Source organism: Lathamus discolor, chromosome 9, assembly GCF_037157495.1.
Source record: "Lathamus discolor isolate bLatDis1 chromosome 9, bLatDis1.hap1, whole genome shotgun sequence".
Classification (NCBI taxonomy): domain Eukaryota; kingdom Metazoa; phylum Chordata; class Aves; order Psittaciformes; family Psittacidae; genus Lathamus; species Lathamus discolor.
The window spans coordinates 18044931-18061541 of record NC_088892.1 but is presented as its reverse complement, the minus strand read 5'-3'; the positions used below and the strand labels follow the sequence as shown (position 1 = coordinate 18061541).

General features: G+C 36.5%; 1 protein-coding gene across 11 annotated transcripts in view; it reads right to left on the bottom strand.

Moving 5' to 3' along the window:
- Positions 1 to 16611, bottom strand: part of PCDH11X (protocadherin 11 X-linked) — a 490320-nt gene that overhangs the window by 447572 nt on the left and 26137 nt on the right. For 10 of the 11 annotated variants that reach the window (XR_010614873.1, XR_010614874.1, XM_065689609.1 and 7 more), the window contains exon 1: positions 3114 to 3352. The exons of the other annotated variant lie outside the window; for it this stretch is intronic. The gene's annotated coding sequence lies outside the window, so the exon portion shown is untranslated. Of the gene's footprint in view, positions 1 to 3113; positions 3353 to 16611 lie in introns of those variants that run through there. 11 annotated transcript variants of the gene reach the window in all.

Here is a 16611-nt window from a genome sequence, read left to right as displayed (position 1 = left end):
AAGAATAAAGTAAGTGTGAGTCACAACTTGCTTACAGTTGCATGCTCTCCTGACTCAGAGTCTTTGCTTCTTTAGACATATTTTTATAGTTGGTTATTTTTTTATTTTCCATCACTTGAGGAAATAAAAAGTTAATGACCGAAAGGCAGATTCTTGCAGCCACAGGAAGCGGCAGCCAAGATGTGAGAAACAAGCAACTGATAAATTCTTACTGAAACATACCATGCTCTTGATATTAATCCGCAACTACCAGGCAGAATGTTCATTAAAACTTGTATCAAGATGCTGGAAACAGTGACTAGAACTATAAATACACAACAGGCAATGAGCATTCTGAATGGACAAATTGAACTCGATCACATTGATATATTGCATAAAGAGTAATTTCTTTTAACTGTTTTAAATGAATCCCGATGAAGCTGATGTCTCATTTTTACTAAAATAGTAAGCACAGCCCAATTTAGAAAAATGCATCTAGCAACCACTCAGCAAAATTTTAAAAATATCTAGTAACTTACTCCAGAAAACCGTGAGAACATGCAGGAACAAATTTATTAACGTGCCAGTAACACTAGAAAGCAGCCCTGCTGTTAGTAGTCAAACAGGTCTGCACTAGAGATGCACAGGAAGCTAAAAGTTGAGAACAGAAATTTTGGAAAAGAAGTGAAGATCCCCCCCTGAAAAGCATGGCTATTCCCATTTTCTTAGAAAAAAACATTGGGGCACCTCAGAAACAAAACAAACAAGCAAATGAAACAAACAACAAACCCTCCATAAAGCTGCTTAAATTTACAACTCCAAAGCTAATGCAACAATGCTCTACACATTCAAATATATATTTTACTACAATTCAATCACCGGCTTTCAAACGCACTATGAAAAAGTCAAGTTATTAATGGTATGATTCATAATGTAATCCTCTACCATTTCATTTGTGTGTTTGCACATGCGAATACATTTTACAAATCAAGTGAGAATTGCTCTCGTTTTGGTCCCTGAAAATCTGTTCATGCCACAAATCTAAAAATTAAATCTCTGCTAAAGCAAACAAAAGAAAAGTCAGCCATGAACCTTGTAGGAGAACACATTATCACAGTAAGAAATTATGTGAAACCACATATGTGAACTTTGGATGTATTTCAATTTAAAACATATTTATTTATTTAAAAAGTAAAGCTGATGTAAATCTGATTTTAGTCAGTTTGGTCAAATCCTTTGAAATGGTGATTGTCAGGATTACCTGTTTCATACATAATGCATTTTGCTTTACTGCCTCACTGCTGGTTAATAGCTTTCATTACTGAGTAATACAAAAATACATTTCACAGTGTCCAGTAAACAATTCAAATATTTGTGAATTAGGAGAGGAATATTGTCCACAACTGAATGATGTTGTCTATTACTAAATACAATTCTGACAAGAGTCCAGTCATACACATAACATTCTACAGTAGCAGAGATCAGTTGCCTTCTATCCAACCCTTCAAAGCAGAGGCAACTACACATACACTGCTTGCTTAATCAAAACTTCCATTTGTGAGAACATTGTACCCAAAACTTAAAGAAAACAAACAATAAAACCAATATCTACTGCCACTCTTTTCTTTTTAAAAAGTCTTGAGTGAAAAAAAAATATTTTGTAATTCGTTTTAAACCCAAAATATCAGGATTCATGGATCTTATATATCAGGATTAACACAGTTTAAGTGATACCAGAACCTTAGTTTTTTTCTATACATTTCTCTTTCAATCATGTAAACCTTTATATTTCCATCAGTGTCTCTCTGCCTCAGCATAACACACCCAGAGAAGGCCTTGTGTCCTGTGAAATTACTTTCACAGGTTTTTCTAACGAGCTCGTACACTGTTCCAAGTCTAAAAGGAAAAGAGCAGCTGAACTTAAGGATAATTCTTGATTAGTGAATTATCAGCACGCCTACATAAGACAGGTCCAGGAGATTATAGCACCAATGTACAATATATGGTTTTGTACTTGTTTATTCCGACCTCCCATCAGGCTGTCTGGAAATAGACACTGTGTTCCATTTCTCATGTTCCAAAACTCATGAAGGAACATGCTCAACCACACAGAATTCATACACTTACATGGTCCTTAATTACAATAATAAGTAATAGAACAGAGTAGCTATTTGATAATTAGCTGGTTATTTTTTTCCTCATTGGTAAAATGGGAAGAATACAGTTCAGGCAGTTTTCCATTCATCCTTGAGAACACTTCACAGAAGCAAAATGTTTCTTATTCAATTAATTTCCTTCAAAAGTTTATACAGTACAGCAAACATGAAATCTTAGCAGCATAGTCTCCATGTCTTAAGATCACTAACAGTACGTTTTTCATCCAGTAGCAGCACAGCTACTCATTTTCACGTAAGATTTCTTGCTCTTCTTAAGCCTAGCTTAAATGTTAATGAGATTCAAACTAGAAGCTACTGGTCAAGAGCTTAAAATATAAGTACATCATAAATGAGGCTTTCTACACTGCAGCATGTGCCTCACTAATTAATAGCCTAATCACCATGTTAGTCCAAAGTTGTCACATGAAACATATGGATACAATATATAAGAATATGCATTTATAAAGCATCAACTTGACTCTGGAATCTCCAAGAATAACATGAACATGAGAACTAACAGCACACATTGAAAGGCACTTTCTCCTCATTTATATATGGGTCCAAACGGCAGGGAAGCAATCAACACACTTTTTAGCTAACTGACCCTATCTAAACACACCGTATGAATAAAACATCACAGTATGTAATATAAGATTCTTCTAAGAGATGATGATTTGAGAGCAAGGCCTTCCCAAGGGCAGAACAAAACCACCTTAAGATAACTTATGTCAGTACATGAACCAAAACCGCAGTCCTCGCACAGGAAGGGGAAAAAACCCTAACCAACCAAACAAAAACGTAAAACAACCAACCACAAAACAAATAAACAAACGAAGAAAACCCCACAGACCAAGACAAAACAGAAAACAGGACTGTAAGTAAATACCTCTCCAGTTCCTCCCAGAGGAGGTAGCCCGAGGGCTCAGCGCTCCTTCCACAGGCCCCCCATCAGTCTCCAGCAGCACCCTTTTTCCTTACCTGTGCGCAGCACAAAGCTGCCACCTGCAGCTCTGAGGGGTCCTGCGGTACAAACCACACGGAGCCTGAGCAAGCTGCGCTTTGCGCAGGGCCCTGTTCCTCCTCTCTCCCGGCCTCGCGCCGCCCGGTCTGCGTGCAGCACCGCCTCCTTCTGGAAAGTTCCCGAGAGCGGGCGAGGAGGAAGCTCCCTTTTCCTTCAGGGGCTTTCCGCCGCCATTTCGCTCCCGAGGGCTCCCCCCCCAGAGCTCGGCGGCTAGGAGACACGCAGCCAGGTACCATTGCCTAGTGAGCGTGAATGGGTGGGACTAAACCTGTCTGCTAGGAACTATGTGCGTGTTGCCTTGTGCGTGGGTATCCGCGTGAGGGAAACTGAGGCGAAGGGAGGCCTTGTAAACTGTCACGCCAATTAGCAGTACCACTTCTGGTCTACAAAAATGGCGGTGTGTCATGGGCTCGGGTGGAGAGGTTGTTCCATTCTCCCTTTCCCAAAGCTACATAAGTTCAACCCTATACAAACTATGAGGAAAAAAGTTCCTGTATTTAGGGTCTATAGCGCACATGGGGATTGGTCCAAGTGAAAGATGCTATATACATAAAAAGTGTTAGCAGAATGGCATGGCCCCCGCATTTGCCACATGGGCTTCTCTGAGGAAGAAGCGAACCTCACTTTTCCCCTACTAACTATAGGAGATAAATGTGTGTAAAAGAAAAGGAAAAACAGTTTGATAAAACATTTCTTGTGATTAAGTTGGAGACCAAAGCATCTGAGTTGGATCCCAGCTGGTTGTAGTTTAAAGGAATAAGATCAAGCCTTACTAATTCATATCTTGCATTATTAAGGGCATGAATTTCTCTTATGATATTAAAATCTAGAGTAAATATATATTTAAAATTCAGTCATGCTCAGCAATATCGTTTGATTATTTCCTTGTGGCACAACTCTGTCTTTCATTACCTGTACTTCTTCCAGTCTTCCTAAGGAGAAATACTCTTCTTACCGTATTTATAGCTTGAAATGACCTTTACTTCAACATAATGATACAGGGCCAGTAATGAAAGAAAGTAATAATAAACCTTTTTCATACAATGCTTTCTGGAATTTTCTTCCACTCTATTTAATGTAACTTTCAAACAAAAGGTGTATAGCAAAGTATGCATTAATTGCAACAAAATTTAACTTAATCCTTTATATGCTAATGGAGTAGGACTGAACTTTTAATAACTCAGTATTAGCATATGCGTGACTTGAAGATATACCATCTTCTGCAAGGTGAAATCATGTAAACTTGTGAGAAATTGCTCTTAATGGTAAAAAGTATCATGCCTTACTGATATATAAGAAAAATATTTCTGTAATTCTATATTTATGCAGACAAAAATGATAAGTATTTTTCTGTGTTATTTAAAAAAAAAAAAACACAAAATGATGCTGGAATCATCCGTTTTCATAAACCCCTTTCTAGTGCATAGTACCTCCCATCCTGACAGATCCCTAATCTGCTGTAGAGATTGCAAACACATGGATTGCTTCTCAAAGCACTGAACTTTTATGCCAGGAGCACTACACTGAAGCGATTCTGGAAAGGTGATTGAAAACTAAATTGGCCAGTGGAAATGATGGAGCATAGCTGTTTAGTCTTGGGAGAAAGCAGCTACCAAAAGTCAGTCGGACTTCTTGTACAAAAATGCTCAGTAAAAAGAGCCACAGAATTGGATGAAACAGAATTATAAGGATACTTTAAAATGTGTTACAGCATTTTGATGTGCCAGCCCCAATTCTGTACTTTACATTTTGTTTTACCTGCATAGTAAATGGATCTTTTCTATTAAATTGAGTCAAAGGCCACTAAAATCAGGGACATCTTCCTTAGGGTTATAAAGTTTGCCAGAGCTAAAGCTCTGGAAACCAAGACTTAAGCATGAAGTGAGAGAGCCTACATATCTCAACAACAGAACTTACTATTAAATATTGGCATAGACGGCTATATGTCAGCCCTGAATACTTAATTTTAGATTTTATTACAAATGTTCAGGCCAGATCAAAGAAGCTATACTCGTGACTGAAGCCTGCCATGGTAAAGCTGACGCTTAAGAGAATCTCAGAAAACTTGATTTTTAACTTCTTGCCTATATCCATGAACTTTATCAAGATACTACAACTCCTTCCTAGAATTTACTCAAATATTGGAAAATGTGTTGTTTGCATTTCTTCACTGTGTCCTCATTGAAACCTGTCAACAATTGGGATGGAAAAAAAAGGGTGTTGTAATGTGGAAAAAGCATTCCTAGCTAGAAATCTGTATGCCTACTGACTCAGTGTGGCCAGCCTACTGTCAGTGGTGTACAGACACAAGTGATGTGGCATAGACTCATGCTTCTAATGTAGAACAGAAAAGCGTGGGATCTTATTTCCCATCCATTCTTCTTCTGACATACTGCAAGAGGATGAACAGCTTCAAAAGGTTTTTAAAGGGGGGTGGGCATAACTACATTAATGTGAACAGTGTACATATGTATATGAGAGTCTTGTAGATCAGTGATGCTCACTTCCAAGAGTCATATTGAAGTGTATTTTCTCACATAACATCATGGGCCCATCATTGCTGGTATACTGCCCAGAACATTTTTGAACAAAATGGAATGTTAGTTCTTGAAGGTAGGAATTAAATGAAAAAAATATTACAGAAACAATGTGAGCAATGGTTAAAGTTTCAAGCAGATGTGCATGCTTTCCCTGTTTTGTATAGAAGTCATGTCCCTACTCCATAAACTCAAGTGAAAAAGCTAATTTTTCCTATAAATGGAGCGACTTCACCTCTTGATAATAGGTTATTATTTAAATGTAAGAAAGATGGAAAAGAGCACAAAAAATACCACAAAACACATACCAGCCTATTAGCTGAAGTAATTACAACACAGAGAATCATTGAATAATACCGGATTGTATTAAATACTGTATAATTTATAAGTTTTGTCATGGTTTACATTTTGGTGACTGCCTGTTTCAATTAACTAGAAATAACCAAAGGCTTTTTGGTTATTTCTGGAAATCAGACATTTGTATTAAGGTTGTAATAGAAATGTCATGAAAACACATCAGATAGACTGTTTCTTTACATCAGCTAATTATGCCTCCAAATCTAAGACCTACCAAGAAAATGAATGTTTTTCTTTATATGCAGTAGTTGTTTTGAATTATTTAAGCAAGATCAACTCAAGTGACACAAGGACATAATTATATGTTGCTTCATGAGATAGAACAGCACTGATAAGATTAACTGTTTGATCAGTAACTGGTATAAGAAGTAGAAATATTGATTTATGATTAAATTAATAGAGAAAAATAATAACATTTCAAATCTTTAAACTCTGACAATGTAATTGTCAGTCAGAACTCCTGATGATTTCCAGTAAAGTAGATGCTCAGAACTTATAAAATCGAAACCCTGAGAGTTTAGTAAAGAAAACTTGGTGTTCTCTTACTAATATCTACCAGAATTCCAGTGTTGCATTATATGCAGTATGTATTAAACATACTAGAGCAAATTTCCCAAAGAAAATGTCTATTCTGGTATAGGAGTTGGAAGTGTTAAAGTACCATGTGTTGAAAAGTAACAACAATGTAATCATGAGGAACAAAAAATCAGAAGGTTTAACAGGATTACTAGAACACTTTGCTAGAACTTAATGATGTTAGCCTATGTATACTATAAACTACTATGAGAGATTTTGAATTTTTTCAAACATGCCAGTATGTAAAACCAGTGTGATATGGTGTCTTAAGTTTGCAGGTCTATTTGCCTAATAAAAATCCACTATATTTGATGTGATGCAGTACATTACACCTATTTTTTGATACCCAGATATGATGAATTCCTAGAGGCAGCCTAATGTCTCACAGTGATGTTTCTTTATGCATCAGTAGAAGCATGTAGATCATCAGTAGTTCATTCCCTACTGCTACCACCAGAGTCCTTACGATGGGATTTTGTGTGTGTGTTTGCCACATATCACAGATTTTTTTTCTTTGTCTGACAGAGTTTGAGGAGGCACATTATTTCTCAGTACACACTGTGGATGGATGCTGCATTATTTTAAATGGAGAATCATTCTCTGTAACCTGAGGGATACTGCCAAGTCTGATTTCTTTAAAATCAGTTCAGGAGATTCATGCTCAGACTTGGCTGGAATACAGAGGCATACGCTTTTTGATCAAATCACAAAAATACAAGTTCCTGTAGTTCCTTTTCTGTGGGGATGCAATATTTTCTTACAGGAAGAAAATAAATAATTAGATGTTTTAATGGAATGAAATATATTTTGTCGTATATTTGCTGGCGTCTTCTACTCATGCTCAGATTAAAGCACACAAATATCAGGTTGAAATATCTTTCCTGTCCTAGAAAAATATGATCAGTCATCCGAATCCATTGTTTAAATTTATATGATTTCGATACAAAATGAAACCAATGACAGTAGCCACACAATGCCTTTTCTTATACAATTAGAAATCAGTGCAGTGGGGCTTTCTGTTCTTTGTTCATTTGTTTGTTTGATAACAGAGACATTCAGGGAAATCAGCTGAAAAATATCTGCAAGATGAATTTCCAAGCTGATGACCAGAATAGTGTTGCCTGGAATGCAGATTATGTTCCATTCCTTGGTTCAGATAAATGTTTCTCACATGGCCTCTGCAGAACAGTAAAAGCTTTGCACTCTCCTTGACCGCTAATATTTTAGAATTCTATCAATGACAGATAAAATAATCATTAGATTTTAGCTATCTCATTAGTCTTGCCTTTGACCTGAAATTAAGACGGTGAATAATTATATTCAAATAAAGCTATGGTTAATTATTTAGCCATTCAATTGAACAGTAAAACTGTTTTTAATGAAGGCTTGTTATTGAAATTATCCTTTTATTACATTTTTAATAAATCGATACTTAAAAAAAAAGTAAAAAAAATTCCATGTTCAAGAGCTTAAGCTGACCGCCACCTCAAGTCACCATTATCTTCTTCTACTGACACTAGCAAGAGTCACAGACCAATAAAAGAAAACATCAAAATGGCTGAAAAATACAGTTTTTTTGTGATTTGTTACTAGCACAGGACTCAGGTTGCATCCAGCCTTCAGTTACCAGAAATCAAAACAAAAAACCTAGCCAGGTGTTGCTTTGTTTACCGTTCTTAATTACTGTTTCTATAGTTTGTTATCTGAGACCAGATTGAGAGTATGCGTACAACTCCTAGCTGTTACATTGTATCTTTACAACTCCTAGCTGTTGCAGTTGCTCTTTGGAAACAATAAACAACACTGACCCCTGTCATATTTCTGAGCGTAATACAATAATCCATTAGGTTTCTAAGCCAAATGCTACTACCACATTGCACTTACTAGCCTTTAACTTCCCTCAGGAGAAGTGTTTACAATTTAGAGAACATACACATATCCCATCTTTCAGTGGGACACTTTGATCTTTTATGCTACTGAGCAGGAAAAAAGATGCACATATAGCTATAGTTTTTGTTGGTTAAGACATTGCTGAGTGACAGAAGAATGTTTTTGCTGTAAGTATGAATGAGTTACTGGTCTTCCTTAAGCAAAGATAAAGAGAGGAATTAAATATTGTCTGCCAAACAAGGAAAAAACATGTGCTAAGTTACTTTTAGGTAGGTTATACAGTCTGCAGATTTCCATGCATATGTTACTCTGCATCAGATAGTTTACATGCATAGTTCTCTATTAGAAATTAAAGATGCATTTTCATTCACTTACTCTTCCCTCATTGCTTTTGCAAATTGTCTTTGTGTAAGTGTTCATTACTATGTCTTAGCAAGCAGGCCACCTAGTGCCTAACAATAGCAAGTACTCTACGGTGACCTGAAGTGTTCTGCAAGAAGCAAGAGTACACTTAGCCAACTGGCTATCAAAATCATGTTGCCATGTTACAACTCTGCAAAAATAATAGAGAATTCCGTTTCCCCCACCTACCCTAGAGTAGGATTTGACAGTTTCCTGTCAAATTTTTAAATATGGAATAGATATGTACCTTTTTATTAAGAAAGATAAAATCATTTTCTTTAAAAGCTAATTTTATAAGTAATCAAGCTGCCTGAAGACTTCCATTATTTTTGCCTGTCGCTGAAAAAATAAATACCCATTTTTTTCTACAAGTAAAATTTCCCATTATTCTCGGACACATGTGATTTCTGATTTAATCTAGTAAAAAGAATAGTGCAGTATTTTAATAGCGTGAATGACATGTGATTATACCATTGCAAGGGGTATTTCCTCCTAATTTCATCTGCATCAGTCTTTCAGAGTCCAGTTCAGCTTCTTTAAAGACTGTTGGCAAAGTTTCCATTAATATCAAGAGATACAGTGGCTATTAAGCTTTCTATTTTATCTTGGCAATATACTGCTTTCCTGTACACTGAAATGAAAATTGAAGAATCCCCAGAAGCAGCCAATAGTCCCTCAAAGTAAAAAGACTACTTTCTTTACTCAATTTTAAATTATCATTAGTGATTTCCTTGGAATAGTGAGATTATAAGCCTGTGGAAAGGCTATGTTCAAAGGTATCAGAAGATACTGAATGTATTTTCGTATTCAGATTCTATAGACTAATTTTTAAATATCCTAATTTGACATGTCCCATTAAAGTGAGTCAGATCACAAATGGCTTAGTTAGAACCAGTGCTTTAGTCTTCCTGAAGTTCAGTGGAACTTAGGTTCCCAGAGCACTGGGAAATGTATATCCAGTGCTGGATATCTCATCCACTTCTTGTAGTCCAAGCTAAATATTTCTTTCAAAAACCAATATAGTCTGGAAAATATAATACCCTGAATCTTCTGGTTTAATTTATAAACTTGTGTAGGACTTATGTGTGTATATATATGTGTGTATATATACATTGCTCATATGGAAAAGAAATAATGAAAAGCATTTATTTCAGTGAAATAAACTTCTTTTGAGCATTAAAGCAAAATTACAGAGAAATGCCCACTACTTACAAACCTACCTCAAAGGAACAGTTAAGAGATTTTCTTCCCCCAAGATACTGAACGGTGATACTGAAGGTGACTGTGATACTGAGGCTGAGATACTGTAGGTGGCTGTGACCATATCACTGTCCAATACTATCCAACACCATTTAAATGCACTGCATTTACTACTGATTTTTATACTGATGAGCATTTATATTTAAAAAATTAAAATCAAATAAAGTAAAAGAACAAGAAGCAGAATACTCCCAGGTGTTAGAGCTGCCTAGAACAGGAAGTAAATTCTGAATGTGTTTGGGAAAAAAAGAATCTTTCCTTCTGAGGTAAACTAAACCTATTTTTTCCAAATTTCAGATCTAAAATCTAAATTGACAGCAATGAAATTCCCCTTTTTGGAGTTTCACAAGGAGAAGGAACTATTCTTTCTTAAACTCTATAGTCTTATTACCCATCTCTTGATATATACTGGTCATGTATTAGAAGGATAAAGGATGCCCATCCATACCTGCTTGATTGGTTACATCTGCTTTTGTGATTTGAAAGGCATCATGCCTACTTAAACATTAATAAGAGGGGAAAAAAATGCTGACCAGACTGAACCATTATTTAAGCCTGCTCCGGAGAATATGGGGACTGTATGATAGAGACAGTAAGGTCTGGGATAATTAAAAACAGAGTATATGAACCAGATCCTGACATGACCATGAATCTCTCCCATGATGGATTTTTAGTTGGATATGAACATTACAATCTAATACCAACATGCTGGGGTGAGATAGCATTCCCAGAACTAAAAACCATGGGCTCAATTAGTCTCTAGTAGGGATGCAGTGGCCAATATCATAATACACAGATTAATTTTCAAGTTTGCTGGGGCTCTTGAAGCTGAAGGAATTTTCACTCTTTCCAGTCTTGAGGAATTAATTATGAAGCAGGATCCAAAAAGTGAAAACATCAGTATTGGCTGCAAGGATAGCTGCACTACCAATGCTGCTTGTCCTTCACTGCCTAGCAGTTTTCCTTCTTTCAGAGTGATAGCTGTAAAAGAACATAGTCTAACTACATGTTATAGCAGAGGACCTGTGACTGACTGTTGCATCAATGTGTAACATCCCTTGGGTGACAGGTTCTCTCATTCATCTGGGTGCTCATGCATATTGACAAGGATGCTGCCTGCCAAAAATGACAATACTGTACAGTATTTCTTTAGTTCTATCTCGCCTTCTAGACTGCTGCATGCCACAGGATAATTTGCTAACCTAGGCTCTTTTTCACAAGTAGATCCTACACCAACTGTATTCTTTCTGGTCCTTAAGAACCAGGATCCTTCTCTGGAAAGCTGATTTCACTTCCTTCAATAGAAATGAAGGGACTTCAAGGGAGTGAAGTCATGCATAACAAGGCTATTATAAAGCTAATCTATACAGCTCTGTCTTTATTCTTTCCATCCTCAGCGTAAGACCAGATTAGAAATAGGGACAAAAGATTTTGGTTTCCTGATGGGCTATAGTAGGCTGAGGAGACAATGGAATTGGCCATTGCTATTTCAGCACTGGCATCTATTCTAAGCTCAAGTACCATAGATTGCTGCAAGCGCAGTGTAAAAATGACAGCATATCTATGTACCAAATCTAGCCCTGCAGTAGAAACACTGGTATTATTTGCAAAGTGGTTAGTCATGTATAATTCTTCTATTTGAGGAAATGGCCAATAGTATTAGCCATGCAAGCCTCTGTGGGCTAATGTAATTAGTCTTACGCATTTTAAGACCAGATAGAATGGTATTAGAGAGAATGGAGGACAATTTTAATTGGATGATGGCAAAATCCCTCTAAGCACTATGGCTGTCTCCTGTGCTCAAAATCCTTTAAAAAGTTCACAGTTTCCAATTGTTTTCTGCAGTAACAGTATTTCTATCCAAATTATATTAAACATGTCAGCTCATTTCCAGAGTAAAAATGATAAAAGCACATTCAACTTCTGCAAAGCTGATCACTTTAAAGAAAAATATAAGATAATTAAAAGCTGTTACAACTGACAATACAACACTGCAGCTTCAAAATTCTCCCCTAATTACAGCTGCTAACTTTTAATAGCAACTGTAACAGTGAGTCACATTTGACATTACAATAGCATCCCAACCTCCTATTTGGGAGAAAGGCTCTTGGGAAAATACAATTACAAGGTGAGCATATCCAGCCAAGACCAGTGCACATTTTGAAAAGCCAGTGATTGCTTTCAGTTTTATTCTGGTTGAGAAATCTAGATTAGTTCCCCTTTGTTTGAATGTGGTCTTTTTAACAAGGTCAAATGTAACAAGGTGGAGCTGACTGAAAATATTAAAGGGCCTTAAAGGGAATGGGCACTGCTCCTTGAATAGACCTTCTTTTATGGGTAATTTCTGAGCCAAGCATTGGGCTGGTATAAATAGCACTATATCATTCCTGTTCTTGTTAAGTATTTGCATGACAGGATAGAGGAAGGGCATCCTGAAGCATACTGTGCTTCTTGGTTTGGTATTAATTAACCTTTTCTTAGTTAGGTATTAATGTGTGATAGAAGGCAGAGAAATTCTGAAACTGCTATAGCTTAAAAACTGTGGATGTGTTTGCCCTCCAAGAATACAGTGTCTCCATTGTCTTTAACAGGGATTAAAGGAGGGCTTTAAACAAAAATTAGAGCCAGTTAGGCTTTTTCTCAGCTGTACAACAGGAGCAGTTCACTCATGTCTGCCAGTCAGTCTGACTGAAGATGGGGCCCATGTCTCCTTTAAGCTTGTGCAGTTGGCTTTCCTGTCTACTAGAGGAAGATACAGAAGTGGAAAGCTCCAAATTCCTTATCAGCATAAACTAAGAAAATTCCCATGATGGACATTTTGTCCAGAGCCTGGGATGACTTTATAGGTCCTGTGTTTTATATGTTACCACAGGTTTAAATTCTTAAACGTACACATCTCTATCCTCTAAGGACACTTGCTTACTCTCATGTGAATTCAGGGGGAAGGTATTGTATCTGACAACAGATAACCAGAGCACTTTTTAAACCAAATCACTTTCAATAATATGTATCCATTGCTGAGAATTTGCTTATATGAAGAAGCAGTTCCATCAGATTGTATTGGTGATGCAGTGCACAAAGAAATTACAAAATATCTTATGAAAAGGAAAGCACACAAAATTTAATCACTGTTCTACTGCACCAAAATGATGCTACAATCATTGTAAGATCAATACCGTATTTGAATAACAACTGAATCAAATTCATTTGTCAGATTGTCAGTGGTTTAGGTTTGTCAAATTAATGGGCAATTCTTTGTAGACTTCATGGCTTATCCTGTCAGTTTCTCACATTAAGCAAAATTACTATTAAATAATTCTTTCTGAGGAAATATTTCAGCTTAAAGTTAATGCCAACATTCAGGTGTGGAAGATTAATTTCTGTAGAGTTTGACGTGCAACACATCCAAGCAAAAGGACAAGTAGAGGAACATAATGCTGGGTTTTCAGTCTCTAATGTATCTTCCAGTCTGTGCTACTGCATAATTCCTCAAAGAGTAATACACAGTCTATTTTGAGAAGGAGCAGAACAGAACAGTGAGAAAATATGAAGTGTTGACCATCCCTTAACAAAAAATCTTAGACTTAAGATCCAGCTACTTGCAAAATTCATCTCTGTCACTGAAGAGCTCCTAAGAGCTGCCCCCAGGACAGAGTTTTGAAAGGAAACATCGCTTAGATACCCTGTATCATAAGGGTCTGATTCAAGGGTCTGGAACAGGGCAGTTTCTATGCAGCCATCCCACTACATTTCTGGTTACATTTTAATTACCTTAAAACATGAGCCATCATGGAGTGAACTAGGGAAAGCAATTAATAGGGACCCTTACATTGTTGACATCTGCTGTGAAATTTTCAGAGGACTTGAATGTGAACCATGTGAAACCTATTCAAGGCTGCCCTTGGTGTGAGCATACCCTACGTAGATCTCACCTGCCTGTTTTCTCTGGTAGTAATCACCTGTCGTGAACCTGTGACATTCACTCCAAAATGATTGTGTGGAGGAAAAACGTTGTCAGCATTGTTTTAGATCTCACCAGGTTTTAAAAGTAAAGAGGAACGTTTCATTCCTTTTAAAGCATCCCTAGAGTAAAAGTTAGTGGAAAAGAACTTCTAAGAGCAAATGAGGAAGGTTCTAAAAGAAAATACCTGAGGGATCAGATCTCAGACACAAATATTTTTTTAAATTGCAGGTGCTTATAATTACTTGTAAGGGTGAAAACTAATTATGGCAGCCTTCAGGGAGCTTAACCATGGTAAATACTGAGAGAAAGCAGCTGGGCTTTGGAAAGTTATTTGTATACATTTGCTTACCCTTGCAGTCATTGCTGGTACATGTGTCTCTCTTTTCCCCACCTCTCCTCCTCCTCCTCCTCTTCCTCCCCCCCCCACCATGTTGTTTCCGACATAATTTTATTATGTCAAATAATGAGAAATAAACTCAATTCTTTCTGAATTTCCTAATTTTAAAAGTGTTTAAAGATTTTATAAACAAGAGAAATATTTTTAATCTATTACTATGTAAAATTGCTCTTGTACTAGAATACACCACAATAAGATACAGATGTGGCTTAAAAGATCAAATTAAAACATTTAGAACAGCTAAATGTGATTGAATTAAGGCTTTTGCATATGTCCTAGCTACTGGTATCTTCTATATGCTATGTATTTATTTGTTGTTCAGACTCAAATTAACACAAGCCAAAGGAAAATATATATAAGCTGCAAGCCATATGTCCATTTCTACATGTCAGTGATGTTGGGAAAAATAAAGAGCAGAGAAGAAAAAACTGAGTTTCACTGTATATTATTTAGCAAGTAGATTCCTATAGTGTGTCTGGACTCATCAGTTCTAGGATTAGTCACAATAAATTAGAATTCAGTGTGCTTTTTACACAGTTTACTGTGATTCCTTGGCACTGTGGTTTAGCATATATGGTTTCTAGTTGCATGTCATTCAGACAGGATTTTATGAGCTTTAAAGCTCTTCTCTTCCACTGACTGCAGTAAAACAAAGGACTGAAAAAATGAATTAAACAAAAACATTTTTTCCCTTACTAAAAAGTGGAAGCCCCATTCTTCCAATCTTCTTCCTGGTATTTATACAAAAATATTTTAAATAAACAAACCAGAGCCTACCTCAATATAATCCAAATAAAGCCAATGGCATTGAAATACAATTAATTTTAAAGAGTAGTACAGCCACATACTATATTATTTTGATTTGTATTGGCATTCCATTAACTTGGACAGGACTTCCATTGCCCTCGCTCAATTGGAGTCAATGCTAATTTTGACATTGTCAGAGTTTCATTGTTACAGTATTTCTGATCTTGTACCAAAATATACAGTCCAGAATATTTGCATAGCAAAAATTCTGTGGTCTAAGAGGCATTAAAGTATCTCTAATATTATGCATTATAAATTTTGTCCCCAAATTCTAAATTTGATGACAAACAGTAACTCTGTTTGCTGTAATGCGTAGTCATGGGTGCATATAACACTCGTGTTAAATGGCTTTAAAATACAGTACCTTGGAAGTGAAATAGTGTGAGTGAACAGTTAAAGATCTTTTTCATTATCAGCTTTTTACTTGGCACAGCTAATTAAGTGATCGGTTAGGTCTAAGTCTGATATCTTTTGCTGTATACTTTCCACTTAGATCTGGGTTCGTTTGAATTTGTAACAAGCAGTCTCATTAGCCATTAGCATCTTGGTCCCAGTGACAAATTCCTAAATGATCAATCTCTAATTAATTACCATGAAATAGCTACACCTCACTGAATGTAGTAAAATGTGTCTAGTTATACAAGTGTGTTAATTAAGAGATTCCTATCTCCTATTTGATGAGTTAGAGCAGTCTAGAAGTCTAGTTATAGATAAAAATATAATGATAAATATGGTTAATCAGCTATGATTCTTGATTTCTTTGAAAACCTCACTCTTTTGTTAAGTTTTTTTTTTTTAATATAACATTTTAAGAACTACTTTAAAGTGGTGATTAAACAAAGTCATTGCAGAAAGTCCATTTCCAGGTGTTCCTACAATGTGGAAAGGTGATCTTCTTACAACTAGATTCATTAGATAAATAGGTTGCTGTTTGAACAGGTGGATGGATAATGAAGCTCTGTAATTAGCCCTTGAAAAAATAGTTTAAGAAAAGTATCCTTCTGGCTCCGAAGCCAACAGAACCAAACAACAACTGTCATATAGGAGTACGAAACACACTGCTGGATCTGCTGGTTAGACTAGGGATAGTCAGTCAAGATCCTGAGACAAAGGCAAGCAGCAGAGTACAGAGCCTTGGACTTCCAGAGGACAGACTTCAGCTTAGACAGGAATTTCTTTTGGGTGGGTGAGATCCTGTGTGAGGGAGCTCTGAAAGGAAAAGGAGCTCAAGAAAGCTAGCAAACCCTCTGCAAGCACATCACTCC